General features: G+C 35.9%; 1 protein-coding gene across 6 annotated transcripts in view; it reads right to left on the bottom strand.

Moving 5' to 3' along the window:
• The window catches only part of LOC136843752 (probable G-protein coupled receptor CG31760), a 1,299,116-nt gene that overhangs the window by 974,264 nt on the left and 298,939 nt on the right, over positions 1 to 25,913 (bottom strand). For all 6 annotated transcript variants that reach the window (XM_067112411.1, XM_067112413.1, XM_067112416.1 and 3 more), the window contains exon 2: positions 4,102 to 4,138. The gene's annotated coding sequence lies outside the window, so the exon portion shown is untranslated. The remainder of the gene's footprint in view (positions 1 to 4,101; positions 4,139 to 25,913) is intronic.

Genomic DNA, 25,913 nt, shown 5'->3' on the forward strand with positions numbered 1-25,913 from the left:
TTTCTTCTTTATGAAACCACCTCTGTTACAATTTTATCGACAGAAAATAACTTGAAATTATTATCTAAAAAACAAGCATGGTTTGCCGATGGCACATTTGACTCCGCTCCTTTAAGCAAACAGCTTTATACCATACATGCCATTGTTTTAAAAAGTAAAACCTTGCCATTGGTGTATTGTATTGCCAGTAACAAAGAAGAAAAAACATATGACGAAATTTTTGGATTTTTAAAAGCAGAGGTGTTCAGGAGCCTGATTCAATAACTGTTGATTTCGAAAGAGCAACAATAAATAGCATTAAAAAGAACTTTCCTAATACATCTATATCAGGTTGTTTCTTTCATTTCGGCCAATGTTTATGGCGGAATATCCAGTCTTGTGGTCTACAGCAGTGGTATGTTGAAACCAGTAATGCTTTTTTCATCAAGCAGTTACAAGCACTTGCTTTCGTCCCACCTGCAGAAGTACATGATTTATTTGACGAATTGGTGAATTACTTAGATGCTGAAACTGATGAATTACTAAGTGATTTTTTGGTTTACTTCGAAAGTACGTGGTTAGGGATAATCCACCGAGGTCGAAGGAGGAAACCATTGTTTGATGTTGATTTGTGGTCTGTTCACACTAGAGTTAATGATAATTTACCGAGAACAAACAATTCCCTTGAAGGCTGCCATCAGGCTTCTAAAAGAGAATTAATGTAACCCATCCAACACTCACCAAATTACTAAAGGTTATCAGAAATGAACAAGCATGTAATGAAATTCTAATTGAGCAGGCTTCTGCAGGGATTGATATATCACGACCTAACAAGAAATACGATGCCATTAACGATAGAATAAAATCCATATTTTGTTCTTATGATAAGGACGAAGGATTAGCGTTTCTACGATCTCTGGCTCACAATTTTTAAATATTCTTTATTTTCTTTTTTGTATTATACTATGTCGTTTTTCAACTATTTTTTAGCCATCCAACACATTTTCTCTTTTGCAGTATATTGTAACATATTGTAGAAATGAAATATTTATCAAGCACTTTACTTTTAAAAACATTGTCGAAATAAAATAATTATCAAGCATTTTACTTTTATTTTGCTCCTTTTCTCTTTTATATGTGTTCTGAAATTTTCAAAACAAACAAAGAAAAAGCCTTCTTATCGATTTTCTAACGACTGAAAAAAAACTACTGTTTTTTTTTTCTTATAGTCAAATTTGAATAAAGAAAAAAACTATTCGGCATTGTGTCTGTTCGGCATTATGTCTGTTCGGCTTTCTTGTCCTTCGACAAAAATACATTCGGCATCCCGTCCGTGCACGGTGAATTTCGTTTGTTGGGACGGATACTTTCAAGGTAAACGTGCGCAAGGAGTCTAAGTTTCGGCTACTAGTAAGTTCAACATTTCCTCTTCCCACTATTTTCCACTTTTTGGTTTCATAATCATGACTGATGCCCGCTCGACCTTAATTAGTTGCAATTCATCTTTTATGCAATTGTTGCTATGATGACGGAAATTTTGCTGTTTGATGGAGATTATACAGAGATGATTATGAATGTTGTTGTCAAACGCCTGTTTACATTAGCTTGGGATTTTTCTGACAATCACTTTGGACGCATTATGTTGTTTACTCGAAATTCTAAAAAAAAAAAAATGACTACGCTTATTCACATCAATAGAGTTTGAATTGTTTTAAATTGGGTTCATGTTTATTAAATATTTTAAAAGAGTTTTCAAAATTTTCAATGACCAAAGCTTGAAAATGAGATCGTTGGTACTAACTGCTTAATTACCAGCATTATGCTGAGCAAAGGGAACATTTAAAAAATATATATATATATATATATATATATATATATATATATATATATATATATATATATATATATATATATATATATATATATATATATATATATATATATATATATATATATATATATATATATATATATATATATATATATATATATATATATATGTATGTACATATATATATGTGTGTGTGTATTTTTCTTTCTTTCTCCTTAAATGTTCCCTTTTGTTACCTGCGAAGAATGCTGGGCCAGTCGTAGCTTGAGAGAGAGAGAGAGAGAGAGAGAGAGAGAGAGAGAGAGAGAGAGAGAGAGAGAGAGAGAGAGAGAATTTGGGTTTAATGTACTTTACAAAGATTTAATTTCGCAGTTTCCTGCACACTACAGAGATTGCAAGGTTCGCCTTTAGATTCATGTCCGTTCAGAATTCTTAAAATCAATCGAATGACGATACTGGAGTCCCTTACTCCTAGCAGGGGTAAAGCACATTTGCTAAGCAATACACCTTCGAAATGTAAAACTGGACAAAGAAAAATTCACACAAAACAATCACTCAAGAATTAAAAGGAAATTTACGTTCGTCTGCTTTCTATTCTACGCTGTAAAAGTAGTTTTGGACGATTCAACACATTAGGCCATGGAAGCTTGCGCTTACAGGAATACTGATTAACGACTCTTGGCTCATTTTACATTGAAGTTAGTGGAAGGATTTAACAATATGGAAACCATTCAACACGTAAAACAAACTAAGCTCTTTAAAACCTACTGGAGGATAGCCCATTCAATTTTGTGACATGAAGAGTCTTCTTTTAAGTAGAATGATCTCGAGATACGTGATTTCATTTCACAGCACTCACTCACGGAGGGAGCTCGGGGACGGACGCACTGGTCGATAGCTCTCATTTTCAAGACAGAATTCCAATCACCCCTTCGAGTATTACCAATGGGTTATGCATGAAAATACAAGAAGCTTTAATTCCTTTCCGATATAAGGATGAATTTAGACATAGACGGAGTGATGAAGAATGGCCTTTACATATGGGAAAAAAAAATTAGGAAAAGAAAAGCACACTATGGTAGCAAGGGTGTGGCCGTAGTTTCCGCTGCAGAAAGAAGAAGAAAGTCAAAGGTGAAAAATTTGCTTTAGCTCATCACAATGGTGATTTTAAAAACTCCAAGAAGCTTCTTCTTCATTATCCAAGAAATGAAAGGATATCCACGTTAATGAGCAACGTTGCTGTTTATGAAAGAAATCACGAGTTCTGAGTGTGTGGTGATAAAATCATGGCCAAAGAAAAAATTGAACTCAAATGGTGAGTGTGGTGGCTCTTATACTGCTGGTTCTTGAGTACGCCCCCCCGCCCCGCCCCGAAAAAAAAATACTGTGCAATAGCGGCAATACTGTTAATAATAATGAGGTACTTTCTTTACCCGTTTTGAAAGCTAGAGATTCATTTATAAATTATACTTTCAAAGGACGACAGTCAAATATATGTCATAAAATCGAAGAAGATTTGGACTGAGGCGTTTTATATTTCGTGATAGCGATCCGGCATCATACAGAATTCATTCCTGGCTAAATAACAGAAATAAGCGAATAAAACTAAGGTCAACATTTTGTAAATTGTAGAAAAGCTAAAAGGGTTTACTTAATGAGGCAGAGCCTTCCATACGGACATTTGTTGTACATTAGTTGTATTTTCCGTTTACCTAAAAAAATATATATATAAAAAAGGACACGTCGATCTAAAAGTTAAAATAAGAAATATAAGCCTAAATTATTTTGTGGGGAAGTAGCGACAACAGGAGACAAATCGAGTTTCAGAAACTTCAAAATGTTAGTATTTCAACAACTAACTGAGGAATATAGAGGTGAAACGTCACAAGTATGGAAAATAACCACAATATCTGAACATGAAATTGCAGGCTGAAGGATAGAAGGGAAAGCCACTTCAGCGAAACAAAGGAATATGAAGTGCGCGAAGTGTCTGCGTTATATTCAAAATACATCAGGACCTCCATAGACACAAAAGCACAAGAGCATACAACAGTTTGAAACAGCAGTTTACTGCGTATGAAAACATATGCAAAAAAAAAAAAAAAGTCATACATAAATTCAACAAGCCCCCTTCCGCAATAATGATCGAATTTGGACTGCCTCATAACTTATGCAGGATCACGTTTCGTGCGGCGAGCTAAATATAATTTAGATTCAACAAGTATCTCAAGTTGCTGGGTAATAAATTACCGCTTAAATGCCTTCAGAATCTGCTTCGGTACCTAACCTACCTTGGCTGGTGGGCGGTGGAATGATGGCGCCGGATATCTGGAAGAAAAAGAGCAAATTTTTATTATGCAATAGAGAGTCTACCAGTAAAAATGCAACACAGCTCTTCAAAAACAGACTTTTGCATTTTATGAGAATTTATTAATTCCTTGTATCTCTTCAGATAGAATTACACTTGGCAAACAACGCATGCTGATGAAAGTAACAGAACAAAAAACTCAATTAACGCTGAAGACAGGAACAATAAGCGCATACCGAGTTTACCGAAAATAAGAGGAAATGCTGTCCTTCAGGCGCTACTTAATAGAAAATACTGATTTTAATGTACGAAACTTCGGCTCTAAACACAAGCACTCGCACACCCTCAGCCACTCCGCGCTCCAGACAGTGAAAAAAAGGGGAATTGGAGTGGTTGGACAGCCAGCAGGAAAGAAGAAAGCATGAATGGAGGTAAAGTAAAAAGCTAAAAGTGGGTGCAGCTAGGGGATGCAAACAGTCTTTAGTAATACCTATAGACAGACAGATTATAGATAGATTTATTAATCATAAAATTACAATACTACCGTAATTACAAGATTCAACATAACAATATTTTCATATCTTTAAAAAGATAAGTTTTTGGTATAATTAACACCAAAAATTCCATACAAAACGTCTTTGTAAAACTGGGAAGCACACCAATACAAAAATAAAATTAATAAATAAAGAACCACATGAGACCGGAAAACTTATCACTTAGAATTTTAAATGACAATGGATAACATACATTCCATTCTGTACCATGTATATTCAGTTTAATGTGCATTGTTTTTTCACTAAACTGTGCAACAATTAGGACTGTTTTAATTATTAATGTATTACACACTAAATTAATAAAAACTGCCTATAAACATGTCATTGGCTAAGAAAAACACTATTGTACTCTAAGGCGTTACGACCTTGGCCGTGTCAACATTTTCATTACCGTTGTAACTGTACAGTGTCACTCCCTTAAGCAGCTTAGTTCAACTAATCTGCTTAAGAAAACCATTCTAAAGGCAGATTGAGCTGGCTGGATTGTCTTTCCGTAGGAATACCTTGGGGAATACAAGCAGATGGCCGGAACACCTGGATGAGTGACACATCCTTAGCCCGCTACCACGTGGGACCATTACTGGGGCCCCTACTCTGGACAGAGATCTTAAAAGGGCCGTGGACAGAGACATCTTATTACGGGCTGCTCTAGGAGCAAGAGCCCGTGCTGGCACAAGGCCAGCTAAATCTAAAACAACAACAACAACAACAGACATCTTAGCAGTTAGCCATACACGCGCGGGTGAGTGATATGAATTGCTGAGAGGTCGCCCCCACCCCCTCCACCCAGATGTCCACACCAGACTCCTGACGCGGACCCAGTACTACAGTCCTCCTCGAACTCGGGCCCCGATATACAGTCCACCTCCAACTCGAACCCAGTTCTACAGTCCTCCTCAAACAGCGGACCCAGTCCTGCAGTCATCCTCGAATGAACCTTCCAAGGAATCTGTGCACAGTGCCACGTGTGAGATTGCCCGTCGTCATTCTACGCCAGAGCCCCACTCCCCCTAAGGTAAAGTACGAATGGAGGCCTTTTCAGTCACGACAGTTTGCCCTTTGGGAGTATTTATCAAATGCCAGTATTGTTTTCTCATCCTTGTGCCATTTGTTCAGTGCCTTTTGCAGTGTTTAGTGTTCCAGTGTAAAGTGTTCATTTATTCCTCGAGTCCTTGGCACCCTCAGTGCAGACTCGAGTCATTTTATGTGTTATATTTTTCTTTTGCTGGCGTGTAATGTTTAAATCTCTCTTGCAGAGGGATCTCTTTGCAGTGGACTCATCTTGGACTGTGCCTTGCCATTACTCAAGACTCCAGTAGGAAGATCTTCAGGCGTTGCAAGCCTTTTAATTATTCAATTATCCATTTTCCCTTTTAATGCTTTTATTTGTAAATATAATTTCTTAATTTATCCCATGTGTTTACGTAACATTTCCTTATGAAGCAGAGCCCTAAGCTCCTGAAATCATCCCCCCCCCTTTTTTTTACAATTTCCCTTTACATAAAGTCAGAACTTCAAGGCCAAATAAATAAAGTTTCCATTGCCGACCAGTAAAAATCTCTAGAAATCTTATAACCCCAGGGCAATTCGTAAAAATATACATACATACATACATAGGTAATCAACTACGGATAGAAATATACGCAAATGGCAGAAGTAAAAGAATACTTACCAAGAGCTACATTGTATTTATTGTATATTCATTTTCACGGAATCAAAGAATACTACTACAGAATTGATAGTAAAAGTACAAATAAAACAATCTAAAACAAGTCACAAGCCATAAAGCTTGGAAACATCCCTTAAAGTAAAGGTAATAGCAGTTAATGCAAACAGGCAAAAATTCAACGGGTCAAGCGAAAAATGGGGCAAGGTAACCCTCATTGGGGTTGAATTTTACATGACAGGTGAAAAATGGGGCAAGGTGAAGTTAAAGCAGAACTTCAAGGTCAGAATCAGAAGAAAGATAAAAGTCAGAAAGCAACACAGTTGGTAGCCGACAGAGCACTGCAAAGATATATTCCCCAACGAAATGTTACCCACTAGACTACCAAAACTTCCATTAAGTCTAGTATGATATAAACATGTATACAAAATAAAAATTTCATATTCGAACACACTTGCATACATATACACATAAAAAACCATCTCATTAAAGATCCAGGTCCTATTTCAAAAACTCGTATATTATTCTAACAACAAAAGAGGCCAGTTTTTATCATTTGTGACTAATATTTAGAACATTATTTTGCCTCCTTTTTTAATTATAGAACATTCCATACCATTCCTTATTTTAAATAATTTCATGCTTACATTTCTTTTAAATTATAACAAAGCATTCCATATTTGGTATCGTTCATGTTAAAATTACTTGACATATTACCTATTCTAACGCAATGTCTATGCTGTTGAATTCTAACATCAGGTTCTGTACTAGTAGTACAGTTTGGATCAGAAATTCACCCATTTGTCAAGTTGGTTGTTTAGACAAAATGTCACGTAAGACTTGTAATGAAATTGACACTGGGCAGACCGCTGAAGATGTGAGAATTAAAGAACCTTTATATTATGTACAATAGGTAATAGCCACTCATCTTAAGAGCGTGCGATGATGTTACAAACAGGAATTTTGTAGGATCTTGTTCAAATCAAAATGGGGCACAAAGGATTCTAAATAATTGTTAGGAAATATCCAGACTGACTCCTTTCTTGTTAAAAGATAAATTATATGAGTTTTTAAAACATGACGTGGATCATTAAGTATTTTTTATGCATGTGTATGCATGCATGTATGACATTCCCATTTCTATAAACGTATTAATTGCTTGTATTAACTAATATTCAATTCACACTTGCAGCCTGTTACCTTCTTTTACATTGTTTTATTTGCATTTTTACTGCTCCCGGTTCTGTTTTGGTAAAATTATATAATTTCTCTGAACATGCATTAAAGAAAATGCAAAGCGCTTGGGAATTATAATTTTACTTCACCAGAATTCTGCAATTTGCATGCGCACACTAACATATACATATATATGTGTGCATGTATATGTATATATTATATATATATATATATATATATATATATATATATATATATATATATATATATATATATATATATATATATATATATGAGAGAGAGAGAGAGAGAGAGAGAGAGAGAGAGAGAGAGAGAGAGAGAGAGAGAGAGAGAGAGAGACCGTTAAATTACGAAGCATAAAAAAGGGTCTTATTTCCAACATCAAACTGTCACATCTGAAATTTCCTTTACAGCTAATCTAAACGCCATCAGAGTAATCAAAGTTGACATATTTATCATAACAATAATACGGATGTGTAAGCAGCTATAAACGTTTGGTCTATTAATACTGTGGCAATTTTCTCTTCAACTTTCCCAAGAGATTATAACCTCTGCTTTATTTTGATTCCTAAACTGTGGTTAGAGGCGAGCTATCCCGAACCTTTAGTGTTTGGTAAATATTCCATTCCTCAGGTCTTTTGTTGCAGTATAAAGCGAGGTAAAGGTCATCCTATTTTGGTAACTATATTTTTTGCTCCGGATTCTCTGAAATGTTGTTTACTCGTAGGCGTGGTCTGCTATTAGCAAAAAGAAAAAACTTTGTATAGGAGACTTATTATGTTTTATATTTTCTTTTTACAGTCAGCAAATCAGACTGAAAGCAAAGTTCCCTACTTTACCACATCAATCTGTTCTTATATAGAGGCTAAGGCATATTGTCGCTTTCTCTTTGTTTGTCTGTTAATTTCATATTGGACTAAGAATTTGCTGGAGAATCTTTAACAGTTCTTTTTTCATGCACGAACGTTTTGTGTGCATGTGTGTGTGTGTGCGCACGCGCGCGCAACATGCATATAACATCTAAACCTCTCATCAAAATAAAATCCCATTACTAGGCGCAAATACGTTGTCACCATACTGACGAAATAAAACAGCACCTGAACAAGCACAGTAACCTGAACACCCGAATAACAAACAAACAAAAAAGGTAACATTTTATCTGTTATGGAAGCGAATCGACCATGAATATGGCTCCGAAGGGAAAACCGGAATGAATGCCGAAGACTTCTCTCTGGATGACGCCAGGGGCGATTACAACGCAACAAGGACGACGGGGAAATGGAAGAGAAGAAAACACGAAAACAGAAGTGCCTTTCAGTCTCCATTCTGAGCCATAACTGTGGGACAGCAGACGAAAGGAGTCGAGTAAGGTCTCGCCAGACGTGGCACTAGACCTCGAGTGGATATATGGAGCAATGAGTGATCACAACTTTTTCGCCCTCTCTACCGTGCGCGCCCTCACCGTTCTCTCAAACAATTGTCAAGGACAATTTTTAGACAATAGAAAATAAGGTACGGTGTAAAAAAGAAAAGGGTCATGCTCTTAAAAAACCAACTGACGGACACTTTAAGGAGAACAAATTTCATGGAAAGAAAAAAATAACGGAAAATCACTGCAAAAATTACTGTGTTCTCAACATGTAAACCATTAAATTTAGAACCTTTATTCATTCAACAATGACCGCTGCATGAGACAAAACATATCTCATTTTAGACCTTTATCAAATAACCTACACTTAATTTTTACCTAAAATTAACATAAGCTTTCCTATCTGATCTCTACAGTGCCATATATAATTTATGCGCCTTTCGTAATAAGATAGATTAGCATTATCGAAAAAACAATTTAGGACAAAGCTCTTAATAACAAATACTAAGCTGAAAAACTATAGTCTTCCAATGCTAAATGAAAACGAGATGTCTTTCAGTTCAAAACTGTTATACGTTTCTGTTCCAACGTTTTAACAGACAACTGACGTGGGAATCGCAACTCAAGATCTTATCTCCCGTACCATCACCGCTAGGAAAAGGAATTGTATGAAACTAGGTATACTGAAGAACAAACTTCAATCAAAATACAATTTCGAAATACACTCTCAAGCGTCGCCAACCAGACTTTCGCCTAATCACTGAAATGTAATTTGGAGGTGATAAACCCGTCAAAATGGGCAACTGCTCTCTTACATTCACTGAAGCAGAAGCAGTGCCAGTCATTCCCTTAATTGCTATGACAATATATCACATGATATTTCATATATATACATTACTAATATCCCAACATACCAAAAAGCGATCACAATCAATCACCCGAAACGATATGCCACAGGTGGTTTATTGTCTGCACACATCATTACGTAATCTCAATTAGCAAAGTCAACAAGGGTTCAGTAATGACTGTCGGTTGCTATAATGCAATCTTAAACAAAACCGATCCTCAGTTCTCACTACTTTTAAGAAACGGAAACACGCTCAAAAACACTCCATTATCTGTCCCACAACATTATCTTGCTGGCCAAAACGAAAAAAATAAAATAAAACACGACAACTTCCAGACCCATCGTCAAGAATTTGGATTACAGTCACGGGTCGTCTTTATAAACGTCCAAACAATGAACAGCAATAAACTCTTTTGCCAGCTTCTCTTTAATGTATGTTTGCTTGTGTTTGTGTGTATGTGTGGGGGGGGCGATACAGGGGCACTATTTGTTTAAAATTCTAAGTGGAATACTAATATGACCCACTAAAGACAAGGAAATTTAGAAGCAATTAACTTACGAGGCTAAATAACAATATCTTGTATATGCACTAAAATGGAAATAATACATACATACAACTCCCATTTTTTACATATAGCAGCAATAATGCCGCGTAGTCCTGCCTGTGAACGTCTACATCCTTCACCATTTCCAAGCGTGTAGAGCCCCTGTGGCAATTGCACGCACCCACAGAATCTCCGTCTTCGGATGGTCTCATTGGTTCCTGATATTGTTAAAATTAAAGACATCTTGTTGTATTTTCCAGCTAATAAGGTACAAGTCTTTATATCATTCGTCCTCGATAACTAAACAAGTAAAAAGTGCCTCGAATTTTCTTCGGCGCAATCGAGTTTTCTATACAGCGTATAATGCTGCATGAAACTCTCAGCCACGGCCCATGAAACTCTCAACCGTGGCCCATAAAACTTTCAGCCACTGCCAGGTGATGGCCTGTGTTGTTGCTACCTATAGCGGTGCCAGACGCACGATCATTGCTAACTTTAACCTTAACTAAAACTACTGAGGCTACAGGGCTGCAATTTGGTATGTCTGATGATTGCATGGTGGATGATTAACATACCAATTTGCAGCCCTCTAGCCTCAGTAGTTTTAAAGATCTGAGGGCGGACAGAAAAAGTGCGGACGGACAGACAAATAGCCATCTCAATAGTTTTCTTTTACAGAAAACTAAAAACATCGGCTTCTGGCGTCTCTGGAGCAATAAAAGTCATCAAAACAATTAAGCCTCCATCTTGCTCTTAGAAGTTATTCTGGCGTCGACAGTAATTCTATGTTCTATTCTGTCATTCTTATAATACGTCTGCCTGTTTGTTCCATATGAGTGTTTACATATTTTCAATAATAATAATAATAATAATAATAATAATAATAATAATAATAATAATAATACCCACACTGTTGTCGACTGTGTGAACACAACACACCATAACTAGAAACTCAATGGTAACAACTTGAGCAACTTCTCTCATGAAAAGGCTAATCATGAAAAAATAATATTATTATTTAAGATAGTTCCCCTCCGCATCATGAAATCCTCCATTACGAAATTTCTGAATCAAACTCCAGGTTTTTAGGGACTGGACCTTTAATGTTAAGGAATATCAAAAAATGAAACAATATCTAAAATAATGACCTACGACTTTTATTGCAGGACTCTCCGTAAACTAAGTCCCATTATCTGATTATATTCATTTCTGCACTTTATTAACGGTGTGTTAAATCACTAATGCTCCATCATATGAGATGGGTAAAAAAAAACGTTGCTCAATTTGCACCGCAATTTAGATATTTCGAGCAAGCGGCAATGAGTCAATTTAAGGTAAGAAAGCAATAAGAGATAAAAAAAAAAAAAAATTCACACGCTTTATTAAAATGCACTAAAAAGTGAAAAATAAATTTTTTGAGACACTCCAGGATTTTCTTACAATTGATTATGTCTACAAAAATAAAAAAAAAAGTGCGGAACCAAACATACATATTTTTTTACTTCTTGTATCATTTCCTTCCATGTTTAGTGCCCACGCTTTTATTTTTGTAGACATGATTAATCGTAAGAAAATCTTGGTGTGTCTCAAAAAATTTATTTATCACTTTTTAGTGCATTTTAATAAAAGCTTCTTTTATTTTTTTTGTATACTTATTAGTTTTGACGGAAATTGTAACCGATTTACGATTGTAGCTAACGAAATTGATATCCTGTTGAGCCAAAGAATGTTTGAAAAACCCGTAGAGTTATTATTATTTACTGAATCAAAGAAGCTGTGAAAAAATCCAGTTTCATACAAATCCTGAGATACTGGGAGAGGTCACTGTAGGGTCTCTAGAGGTCACTGCTGACCTACTGATCATGTAAGGCTGTATTGTCACCAGGATTGAGTAACCATGTAAAATTTCAAGTCCATCGGACGAAGGGAACAGGTCGAAAACTGAGTTACAAGCTTTGACCCAAACAGACAGACAGAGACAGACGCAGAAGTCAAGTTAAAGCATGTAATAAAAAACACCAACGCTCTCTGATGAACCTCTCCTTTCATATCAACTAAATTCGAGATTTATATCGTCCAAAGAAATTAATTTCCTACGTGTATCTACAGTACGTTAATGCACAGGAACGGGAAACCTGTCAACGAAACAGAGGAGAGAATGTTAATGTTCCAGATGTAGGATGATTTCCACTTTGCATTTTTTCTTTCTCAGAGGGGGTGGGGCAGTTTGGGGAGGGTGGCGGAGAACTGGGACTGTAAAATATAGTAAGATTCCTAGAGCTTTTATATGCAAAAATTTAATTTATTTTCATCGAATATCATTCAAAATTACTAAGCTTAGAAACAAACAGTAAAAAAATTCTCCAACTGTCCATTCTCCTAAAAAACTGGTTTAAATTCGGATATCCCCTTTTTCGAAAGGAATGATTAGCATTATGAAGAGTACAAATCGATATTCAAACTCATTTTTATTGGATATAAAGAGTGCCCACATAAACGTCATTTGATAAATCTTATTTATAATTTAATGTGAAAGTTTCAAGAAAGCTTACTGTTTACCCATTTTCTCTCTTTATAATTTACTACTTTTTTCATCAACAAAGTTACAGATAAATAAGTCTTCTAAAATATGTAAAATACAACATACATTGTACAGTGGCGTAATAAACTTAAAATAATAAAATGCTCGTCGAAAATGACAACGGAAGCCAAAAGATGCTTTACTTGACATCAACTTGTTCATTAAATGCTTAAGGTCTTAATGAGAGAGAGAGAGAGAGAGAGAGAGAGAGAGAGAGAGAGAGAGAGAGAGAGAGAGAGAGAGAGGAATGGAATATGAAATTTATTCCATAAGCCAACGCTGGGACCTATGAGGTCATTCTGTGCTGAAAGGGAAATTGAGGGTAAAAAGGTTTGAAAGGTTGCAAATGAAAAAAACAGCTAGGAGAGGGTGGAAAGTAAGATGCAAGAAGAGAATATACACAGTATAGTAAAAGGAATGAAAGGGGTTGCAGATAGGGGCCGAAGAGACGCTGCAAAGAACCTTAAGATGTTAAAACAGACATGGAATCAAGAATTCAATAAATGAGACTTATTAGTTAATAGCTGACTTAGAAATTTGAGAATTCCTTTAAGATCACTTTGGTAATTTTACTCTTGAATACGTAACTTGAATTCGAAATCGTAAATTTTTCCTTAGTTTTATAAAGTTAACATTAACAAATTTCATGACTTTCGAAAAAAAAACTAATGTATTATAGTACTGACCGTTAAATCTTAATGATTTCAGAACCATTGACAGTAAGAACGTTGCACCAAACTCATGAACTTTAGAAGTGTCAGACACTGACAAATAGTCATGAATATCCCCAGTAATCTACGTGAAGATACCCAGTTGCCTGTTTTGTTAAAAGTCAGTGAATAATTATAAGGAGTGCTAAAGAATGGAGATACTACAGCCTGAACGATATCCGTTCCCCATAGCATGCTCAAAATTTCTGCTCAGTCCCAGCATTGGGGCACTTTCGGCCATTCAGGGTTTGAGACAGCAAATGAGGCAGTTGGAGTGGTTGAACAGCAGCTGAATAAATCCAGAAAATATAGATAAAATACAAGAATAAAGGTGGAGCAGAGAGAAACCCCTATGGTTGCACCAAGAAGTAATAGTTACAGAAGCCGGAAAGCAAGACTGAAGAATGGAAAAGGGAACGGAGGTATTGTAAAAAGCTAAAAATGTGCAGATAGGGGTCGAAGGGGCGCTGCGAACACCCATTAGTAATGCCTGCAGGGCACACCGTGAGGTGCACTGTCGGCAACAGTACCCCCTATTGGGTACTCAGTTCCACTATGTTACCTTAGCTTACAATTATTCACTGTTAGTGGCTACTGTGGACGTGGGATTCCACTGATGAACATTAACATAAAAAAAGTTTTTTTTTCAGAACTACTTGTAATCTCTTACCTGTAATTTTACACTGTATATGCATAGATATAGATAGCTGGAGCTTCGCACCTCATTAACGAAAGCTGTAAAGAAATATCTGAGGCACTGAAGAAATAATGAAGTCTGTGCAGAGGACACATAAAAGACCAGCATGTTTCACTAAACCACGTCTGTCATTTCTCTCATAAATGAATCATTAATTCTACTTCCAAAAAGAGCTGCTCTTTCTTTAAGTCTTTAAACTTGACGATAAAACCAATTTTTTCTTATTAGAAAACATTTCTCTTACAAACCACATACGAAAAAGATGCCGGTCCATTCTCAAGATGACAATTACAGTGCCTTTGATCAAACCGAACTCCCCAGTTCTGCTCTCCAACACCTGACGTCTCCCTTTTGAATCACCGAGTTTGCTGACACAATATCTCAGCTAAGTCAATATTCGGCGGTCTTTGATAATATACTTGCAATATTTTCCTGGCCTTAGCAAAACCTGATCAAGTATAGCTTTATGTAAACCCTGAAAAGAAAAATAATCAGAATTCTGTCGCTGGTGACCCTGATCCTGCATTAATGTTGACGTCTGAAGGATTAGGAGTTTGCAATTATAATGGCTTTTGATCAGTAAACAAATGTTTTGCAAATTACTGTATTAAAAATTTTGCACTCCGTAAATTCACAGATACTTTTCCGTATCAAGACTTGCAGAAAAAAATGCATCGTGTTTTTCACTCGTGCCTTTTCAGAAAAACAACAGAACGTCTGTTTCCTCTCAACTGGAGACTAAAAAAAACCAAATGGGAATTTCCAAGGCTGGTGTTAGTTTGCATCACTGGAAACAGAACCAATAAATTATATAGTTATTGCATTCTCACACTGGCATTACACTTCTCAGAAAATCCCATATTTACATTAAAATCCCTCTCAATTCAAGCACAAACGTCCCATCAAATGCCTTCAAAACCTAAGAAAAAAATAATTAATAAACTGACACCTGTTAAATCTTTTTTAAGACATTGCATTTTCCATATGATAAAAATAAAATTGGAGAAGGCACAGAAAAGGAATTCTTTTAATTATTTTTTGTTCATTTCCTTTCCTAAAATGTTAATTTTGAAAATTTTTCGTTCGTTACCCTTCTAGTCACAGGTCAGCGAAAGTATAATTGCAACAAGTTATCAGTAATCGTCAGAAAAGAGTTTGCGGCAGTAGCAGATGGATTTCAGCTTACAAAATAATTCCTTTTTCCAAATACATGTACTTATTTAAAATCAGACGTCATTTCTCTAGCTAGAAATTTATAATAAATACGCAAGACGCAGATATGTAAATTTCACCCTGCATATGGGACAGATGCAGGCAAATATCAAAAACTAATAATAAAGGCCTTTAAATGATGGCATCTCCTACGGTCCAGCATGAATAAATAAAAAAAAAGTTGCTTATTATCTTGGCGAATTGATCATTACTATCAAATTCACATACTCCAACTCAACCAAAGATCCACCAATGAATGAACATTCCAAAATACGTTGACCTCATCATCGCAACATCTATGTAGCTTATTCAATGAACAATATTAAAAATAAAAGTGCTTACATATGTGGAAACCTCAAGACGAAAAACTTTTCTTCCCACCACAACAGCTGCTGCTGTTTATCAAAACGAACTAAATTCTCTATTAATTCCGTCGAAAAAAGCTAATACCTGAAACACTCATTTTGTTGATAAAATTAAAGATAAGTCAATGTTTGATGGCTCTGCTAATAAACTAGCAATATTCTCCTAGCATCTGCAAGGCCTGTTCGAGTACAACTTTTTCAGAATCCAGCGAAGTACATTCAGAATCCTGTTATCTCAAGGATTAAAGTTTGAAACTTGATATAACAAATATTTCATTTATACATATTGTAAATAAAAAGTACAGGAGCACGATGTTAAATCTACGGTCAGCAACTCTACCGATTCTTTTCGTACATAGATTTTTAAAGAAAATGTCCCGTTTCTTTTAGAGGTAAAAGGCTCGAACTACCCAGCTGCATTTGACCAAAGTATCAGGAGACTATAAAAAACGAAAGGAAGAGATAAGAAATTCCAGGCTGGTTTAGTCGAAGTTTTTGTGTCCGGAATCGTTGGAAATAAAGAGGCCATAAGCTACTGCATTCTCCCTCAGACGACGCACTTGTGAAAACCATTGCCTGTTTTTGTTAAAATCTCAGTCGACTCACACATGGAACTTCCGGCAAGAGGAAAAGAAAGCAAGAGCAATAGCGTTAAAGCTCCTTTTAAGACCTTGTATTTTCCACAAGATAAAGATAAAACGAAAGAATAAAATGCTATCATAGATGCGGATAAAGAACTCTTTTGAATTATATTCTTATTCATTTCCCTTACAAGAAGATCAGCTGCCTATGGCCATAAACTTCATGTCAGCAATTTACTAAATATTTAAATGTAATACAAACATTAAATCGAGTATATACACCTTAATAAGCAATAAGAAAACGAGAGGAATTTTCTACCCGAACTTTCCCTGGGTACTTTAATGACCTTATATTTTTGGGGGACAGGTCAACGTAGAACAAAAATACTTAAGAAGGACAGGTGAAGTATCCAGCAAGTAACTAAATAAAGTAAACAAAAATAATCTTAAGATAATCAGCCATTCATGAATTCATGCAACAAACTCTTTTTCTTACCGTGGAAGTGAACAGTCACGATTCATCTCTATCTCTTCAACTGATGAAGATGTCTTTTTCAGATACTGACGCCAACGAAATAAACCTTGAGATTCAGAGCTCCGATTTCATTTATTAAACTTTTTAGTACTTTCACGTGTCCATATTAAACCCACATTTAAAAATCCTTGGCCATAGGCGCTGATGATCTTGTAAGGGAGATGAATAAAAATATAATTCAAGAGAGTTCTTTTTCCGCATCTATGATGGCATTTTATTCTTTCGTTTTTATCTTTATCTTCCGTAGGGTAACACCATGCCAACATACTTTTGGACCTTGAATGAATATAGATTACTCGTAACAGAAGAACCCTAAATACTGCCAGTGTTCCAAAAACATTTTCAGAAATACCTTTTTGTCTTGCGACTGCTTACCAAATTTAGTGCTGGCAAACATACCAGCTTCGTAAATCTTGCCATTATTACAACGCTCACCATCATACATTCACAGTTTAAATTAACAATAATATACTAAATGTATGCTTATGACTGTAGTAATAGGAGCCGATCCACGCAGTTTCCTAATCTTGTTAGTGTGCTATCTAAAGGTTTTTTCAACACAGTGCAGACCATATCATTTCATTTCAAATTTACGAGCTACTTCCTTCCATTCACTTGTTAAATGAGGTATCTATGATTAAGAGATAAAATTAACCCCTAGCATTGTCCCCTCAACACTGAAATTATTGCGAGATTGTATTTTCGGTAGTATTTGATTGTTTTTCTATTTGTAAGTTTGTTTAACGGCGGGTAAGATATGACAAAAATCACTGAGAAATTCAAGTGATTGTTTTTATTTTTGGGGGTGGGGGTTTGCTTATGAACGTAAGAAAAATGTTATTTATTTTTTTAAGTAATCACGGAGAACAAACCCACGCCAGTGCACAGTATGCACGCTATGAGTACCCTGAAGTTACGTTCGTAAACATCACTCCACGCAATTCTAAGTTCTAAAGAACTACAAATAAATCATCTCCCCTTTTCCAGGGCCTAAATAAGTCCGACACAGATATATGTGATGAAGAGCAACAGATATTGAGACGGCCCTTCCAAGAAGAAACAGACAGGGTACATGAAATTCAACATCAAGAGATTCTATTTCCAGGCTGGAGAATTTGAGAATTGAGAATTAAACAATCTATGGAAAAAGGCTATTAATTCGAGATTCATTTAGGGACTCTGAACCGTGACAGTTAAGATCAACGTAGTACTCAACGTATTCGAGTATCAACCCGATTTCCCTGATTTCAGATAACAACACAATATCAGCAAACTGACCTCTTCCCTGGAGAATAGTACGGCACCGAGAACTCACGTATATACCTATATATTGGACCTACTTACTAATACACAATATAGTATGGAGGAGAACTAGTATTATTTTCGCAATGTTCTGGTTCTAAAATTAAGAACTGATACTGTCCAATTCAGCAAATGGTTTTGTTCTTAGTTATGTAAAGAGTTTACATTCGATAACACCGGTGATGATATTTTGTATTAGCTTTTCTAAGGGTGCATTTCTTATATCCGAAATAAGCTTAGTATTCTTTTATTAAACTTTTTACAAGATTGAGTATACATACAGTAAACCCACATTTAAAAATGTGTGTGTGTGTGTGTGTGTGTGTGATCTATATATATATATATATATATATATATATATATATATATATATATATATATATATTTATATATATAATATATATATATTTATTATATATATATTTATATATAATATCTATATATATATATATATATATATATATATACTATATATATATAATTGAATATATATTACTATACATAGAAGAACTCTAAATACTCGTCTACTTCTTATTATGTCCTATGCTCTGTTGGGAAATAGCTGTTGTGAACTTCGAATTTTCAAACGACTGTCCTGTAGCAAGGAACCCGAAAGTACTGGAAAGTCTCTTATTTCCATATATTGCAATCCACGTCTTTGCATTCTGTTTCCTTATAACAGGGAAGAGATTCTCCAACAAATCAATGAATGTTTCCTTATTCATTCAGAGAATTCAAAGAAAGTTTCTGTTGTGTACAGAAAACACCATAATTCCTGTAGCAGCGTCTCATGTGTGAATTTTTGTTTCTCTTCTTGGCTTTCTCATCCACAGCTGACTTTTTTGCTTTTCCTTTGGCTCCATGACCTCTAGACAAGATAACGGCTATACCGGCTGCCTCTTTGCTCATGCTAACGTACAAATGGCAACTGAGGCAATCACAATTTCATTTCCGATATGGCCCAAGCCAATGACTGTACAATCGCGTGAATGAACAGACAAAACTGAAAGTCTGTGAATGGCTTAAGAACTGAAGGGTCGGTGCGTTTCAGAGTGGTGAATAGATGGTAAATATACCAATATTATTTTGCCCTCGCAACCTAAGCCTTCTCTTCAGCCTCTTCATTAACTTTCATCCCAACATGTTCTCGGACCCAGCAAAAGCAAACAGATTTTCAATGACAACGAGCCGAGGTGAGAAAAAAACATTTCTGTGCCCTCTATACTAAAGGATAGAAGGAATTATACAGACATATGTCATCCACGAGTCTAGGAACACAAATACCCCCATGGACAATTACCCCCATGGACAATTACCCCGAGGACAACTACCCCTAGGACAACTACCCCTAGGACAGCCACCCCCAAGAATTAAATTGACGTTAATCTCAGTAAATGCAATTAAATAGTTTCTGTCGTTACCTACTCTGAATTGCTTTTAAGTTCAATTAAATAGTTTCTGTCGTTAATTACTTCATTTGCTTTGAACCGTGCAATTAAATAGTTTCAACATTACTACTCTCTTAATTGTTCTTAAGTGCATTTAAATAATTTCCGCTATTGTTTGAGATAATTTTTTCCTAAATGTTTTCAAACTGACTCTCTATTTTCTTTGCATTAGTGAAACCGCTCAGATCCCTTAAGCAACATGGAATTTATCAAAAGTTCTAGAGGAAAAGACAGACTAGTGCTTGATGGATATTTATATGTTAAGGAGAAAGATTTGGCTAATTTGTAGTGTCGTTTGAGTTCTAAAGAAAAAAGAAACAAAGCCAGTTGCAAAGCTAAAGTAAAAGTACAATGCAGCAAATGGTTGTTGTTAGGCTTCATAGCCATGTAAAGCGCGCGCCATCTCAATAACAAAAATTATAGCTGCGAAAACTATCCAAAAGGTCAAGGGTGCGAGCCATCGAGACCGAGGAAACACCGCAAGTCATTCTTTCTAAGCTTTAGCAAGATTGATGAAGAAACGGGAGCAACTCTACCACCGATTCATCATTTAAGACGTAACATTAGACGCCATCGACAACGTTTATCTCTTTCAAGACCGTTGCCTTTAAATAGCCAAGAACTTGTTTTAACAGATGAGCAGACCAAAACACAGGATGGTCAAGATTTTCTGCTTTTTCGACTCTAAATAGTTGAGAAATAATTCTCATCTTCGGAACAAAGAAAAACTTGGATTACCTAAGTCAAACGTCACATTGGTCGCTAGATGGAAAGTTCAAAACAGTGCCTTCAATCTTTTCACAATATGGACTGTCTAATTCATGCATTGATAAATGATCATTCAGTGCCTGTTTGGAAATACGCTCTTTGCCTGATAAAATTTTCAAACAACTTATTCTGAACTTACTGGAACAGTTGAAACTACTGAAACATGATTTAGCACCAAAGACTATCAATCCAGACTTTGAAAAAGCCATGATTAACAGTTTAAAACTGGCATTCCTCCAAACCGAAATAAATGGATGTTTTTATTCATTTTGCCAAAGAATATAAAAGAAAATTCAGTCTAATGGATTGTCAGCAGCGATAAAAGATGATAAGAGTTTTCCATCCATGAAAATGATAGCCGCTTTAGCTCTGTGCAAGGGTTTCAACAAATGCATATGGTTCAATCTTTTTTTTTGCAGGTTTTGCTAGACAGCCATCTCTAGAAAGAAATATTTAGATGTTTCAGCCCTTTATTTCATGTTAACTGAAAATTATGGCAGATCTGGTTGAATATTTACGATCTATTGCGTATAATTTGCATTTTTTTAATTTCTTTTACTTTCCAGTTTAGCTTTTTGTATGATTTTAACTATTTTTTTGTTTTTTTGTGCTTTTCAACTTATTTTCTTTTAAGAATTTTTCAACTTTTAAAAATTTTTTATAAATATTCATACAATAGTAGTTCTTCATTTTTTCAACCTCTCTTAACACGAATATGTAAACCATAATACAATTCATTCATCCCTTACATGTTAATTGCACCTTAAGTGCATTTAAATAATTTTGAAATTTTTTTTTCCTAAATGGTTTCAAGCTGACTTAGGTCTTCGAGGGTAAACATTTCCTGTGGGGTAGTTGTCCTATACCTAAAGGATGGGGGTAATTGTCCACCGGGGTAATATCCTGATACGGTCATCCACTGCCACCACAGCCTTTACAACTGATGTCTAACGCAAGGAACAGTTCTGTTGATGATGTCTTTTGTCAAGCAACAAGACCTGTTTTGACAAAGTAAGAATTTCCAAATTATTTTAAAGCAAAAGTATCTAAGTGAAATGGGGGTGGGAAAAAACTCTTACTTAGTTTTACTATAAAATAAGAGGTATAGGTACCATGGTGGAAGGAAGCCAATAAAATATGAGAGGGTGAAATAACAATGAGAGAGAGAGAAGAACAATGAGAGAGAGAGAGAGAGAGAGAGAGAGAGAGAGAGAGAGAGCTTCCAATTGGGGGAAAGGGTATTACTCGGTTCAAGAGTCCTTGCCCGTCACCTGGCTTCAACGCAAAAGATAAATATTCAAAGATATATCTAGTGCTGCAAAGTTCCACATTTTGCATTGCAGCAAGTGTCTACCCAACAAAATTAAAAATTTAGCACAGGTTTAGAGCTTAAACATTATATTTCAAGAGTTACAAACACTATTCTTGTATAAGATGAATTCGAAATTACAAGAGAAGAAACAGGATTAGGCTAAGAATTTGACACAAAATTCAATGCTAATATATGAAACTTGTATAAGAAAATGAAACAGATTAGGACAGCGAAAACAGTGATTTGTTTTTCTCTCCTGCTGCTGAGATTGCACAGTCCAAGTTCGACCGCCACTTTGCGTTCGTCCCCTGCAAAATCGACAGAGTTCACCTACCATTCAATTTTATGCACCGTACTTCCTACAGTAGAAAAATAAACAAATAAAAACACACAGACAAGTACTGAACAGCATGATCAGCCTGAGAGGGAACATATATGCATCACCTTTTCAAACTGAGAGAAAATTCTCCTTCTGCTGGAAGAACATATGCCTCTTTTGATCACTGATCATACGTGTGCTTCTTTTGACATTATTACCGATTCACACCCAGATTACACTGCTAAATCTGGACTTTCCCAGCCAAGCGGCAGCATTGTCACATTCTTTCAACAACCCTCGTTGCAAACTGGCTAAATATAAACTTAATGTTATATACTACATATTGATATCTCTTACTGAACATGGGATACTGAGAGAGAGAGAGAGAGAGAGAGAGAGAGAGAGAGAGAGAGAGAGAGAGAGAGAGAGAGAGAGAGAAATTTATATGCTGTACAATTTACATATTTCTTCATCTTGGTATATTAGGACTGGATGTTATAAATTTCCCTGTAACGCTCAACGGGATGCTTTAAGAGCAAGATCCCGTGCCTGCACAAGGCAGACTTAATCTGCTACAACGACGGCTGTTCACGTAAGGCAAACTTCACACAAATCTGCAGAAATAAATGGCCATAGATGACCGGCGATGTCTTAAAACTAAAGATTAACTAAGTTTAAATTTAAAATCTCGGGAGAACCGGTATTGCGGTCTCGACACATGGGGCAAAGGCGGTCAATCTTGTAGTGGGTGAAATCAGACGGTGGAAACTCGACGGGGATGAAAACGGTTGTTAGCGATGACGATCAATACCGTCACAAGAGTAAAGCAGATCAGGTGTCTTTCCGCGCAAATAAATTTCGTCATTATATAAACCTCACAAAGAAAAACGACACAAGCCTCTGCTCATAGAATAAGATCTTGTGCGACTTTTTTCAGTATCAAAATATGACAAAATGCTTGGTACTATTTTAATGTTTTCTATCTAATATTTTTTTGCAATTTATTTACTTGTTACTATTAGACACTGTTGTAGCCAACTTACCGTATTTCTGGGAAATCACTTAGTGACATTATCTTCATGACTAAAGGGTTAAATAAGGTAAAAAGGGTACACAAATGTCTTGCCTTTATAACCACAAGGCATGCTGTGAATATTCCAATGCTGAAAGCTAAAAGAACTACGTTAACTAAGAGAATATTTAATTTCCTTCGGATTCAAACACTGAACAGAGTTCAAATTTGCAAAACTCAATCCACACATAAATCAATGTCAACCTAGTGCTGCAATTCATACAATTTTATTTGTTTATTCAAAGGTAGGCGATTGATTCTTCGTATAAATATTACCGCCGAACTTCTTATGATTTCTTAAACACCAACAAACTCATTTAATCTTTTTACGAAATGAAGAGAAGAAAAACACAGGTTTCAGAAAACAGAATAGTGTTAATATGCAATAATTCCAGAACTGTGCCCACCATTAAAGATACTTTTTAGATTATTACCTTTGCACAGATTCGAAAGAGTTACACATTTAATATGGCACTGCATACCTACTCAGAGGAAAGCTATGAAAAACCTAAGTAAACTCTTTAAAAAATTAATATTTCTAAATGATGTATAGTCTACGAATGTATAAAAGGGACTTGGAAGGCACAAGATTTCATGAACGCCAGCAATTTGTAAATGATCCACCGAGGAAAAATAAGTTTTTTTTTTTTTTTTTTTACGACAGCATCTTCCAATAAATGGCTATCTGAGAGACGGAATTATGTTTTAGTAGTAAAACCTCTTCCCTGAGTGCAAAACACACGCACATTTATAAAATATTAGGGCAATCATTAAATTGCAAATATTATTCAATTGTCATCTGCCCTACATTTGCTCTTTCCCGACCATATGGGAATTTTTTTTTTTTTTGTAGACGATTGCTTGGAAAGTTAATGTCGTTTTAAGCTTCTTTAACATACAAATGGCTAATTTTGAATACCAAATTCAAACCTCAGTAACAACAAAAGACAACGCGTAATCTGGGTATGTTTTTTGCGCGTGTAACAGCATAACAAAATTAGTCTACGGAAAAAAAAAACATTAAAAAAGCACGTTTACACTTGCTGTCGTACAGCAAGTCTCATCACTGGCCTTTATCTCAGCAGCCTAATGAGCGTAACTCGAGCCAAGCTTCAGGTAGGTAACTTCTCTAAGGTCGAGACTTACCGTCTAGATCTAGACCATCTCTTGTTTTAATTTCATTATGGGCACTGGTATTCTAGAAATAATAATTATATGTGAAATTCCACAATAAAACTTACATCAGTTTGCAAAATCTTTCATAATCTCAGCTGTATACTAGTTAGTAAGCTGTACGTAAAATTGTGAAAGTTAGAAGTGAACTGTTGTTTGGTTGGAAAAGCTGCGCCACTCAATCAGTTAAATGGAAGGGGCAAACCCCGAGGACTGGTTTACGTCAAGCTATCAGCTCAGCCGTTACGAAAGGAAAACTGAAATGTTACCATTGTCATGATCACAGAAATAATCTTGAATGCCTTCAGTATTTCTTTGGTTCAGTTCTATTCAAATTGACCTTTTTTTTTATTTCGTCCTAAACAATCAAAACAAAATTGTTAAAGAAGCGGCGTTTAACAGTGAAGACAACTTTTACACTCAATATTAAGCGGTTAGAACTTCAGTCTACGACAATTTCCACCCGATTAACAAAGTTTCGCCGATTTCCTCCCATAATGAAAAAAACAGCCATTTTTGCCAACCTTCGGTTGCAATGAAGCAGAAAATATTCCCACCTTCAAAAATCAGAGCCTGCATTCCCTCACGCTTCCCCTCTGGAACATTCCTTTCAGCCTCTACCCCACCCAGCAGATTCTAAACAGCCACCTTCACCAGTTCTGAGGACGTCCTCTTACCCAGGACCCTTACCCACGTCTCAGTACCGTCTCGAACAGGACGACGAAGCAGCGACAGAGTGAGTACCCAGCAACGTGAGTTAGAGAATGATTGAGAGCAGATATAGCACACACCCTACTCTCTGCCAGAGTCCCTGATCCCAGGTCTCGACCCCTCCCTCCGTAAGACCCCTCAGCCCGATCTCCATTGCTGATACGGCTTGACCCAGCTTCTTAGGGAGAAAAGAAGACTCTCCGGCGCTGATATTGATATTTTGCATTAGACGCACACTATCTGCACTTATTCTTGCGAAAACTGGCGTGGCGAGACAAAGGCAGCTTTGTTTGAAATAGTGAATTCAAAACACCTTTTCATATCACTTACGTCAGTACTTCAACTTCAGTATAGCACGAGCACTCCTCACACATAAACATGCAATATACAAACAAACACACAGACACGTATGAGTTCGGAAAATGTAAAATATATAATACGAGTGTCTTCATAATTTGTAAGTGTTATTAAAATAACAATGAACTAATGAACTTCGTTTCCTCAGTTTGCAGGCGAAATATCAAAGGAAAAATTAAGAAGTGGGAAAGAGAGAAGGCCACTGCGTTTCTTTAAAAAAAAAAAATAATAAATTCTTATGAAATGTAAGCGTGTGCTCATGACAGTCGAGTCATAAAATATGGTAGGTGGAAGAAAAGAAAATATACCTACCGGCGAAATCTTTTGGAGATATTTGGACGGCAAAATTCTGAATGGCAAATTATTTTCCTCGGAGAGAGAGAGAGAGAGAGAGAGAGAGAGAGAGAGAGAGAGAGAGAGAGAGAGAGAGAGAGAGAGAGAGAGAGACCATATTCATATTTAGATACACAATCA

Source organism: Macrobrachium rosenbergii, chromosome 12 (genome assembly GCF_040412425.1).
Source record: "Macrobrachium rosenbergii isolate ZJJX-2024 chromosome 12, ASM4041242v1, whole genome shotgun sequence".
Lineage (NCBI taxonomy): Eukaryota > Metazoa > Arthropoda > Malacostraca > Decapoda > Palaemonidae > Macrobrachium > Macrobrachium rosenbergii.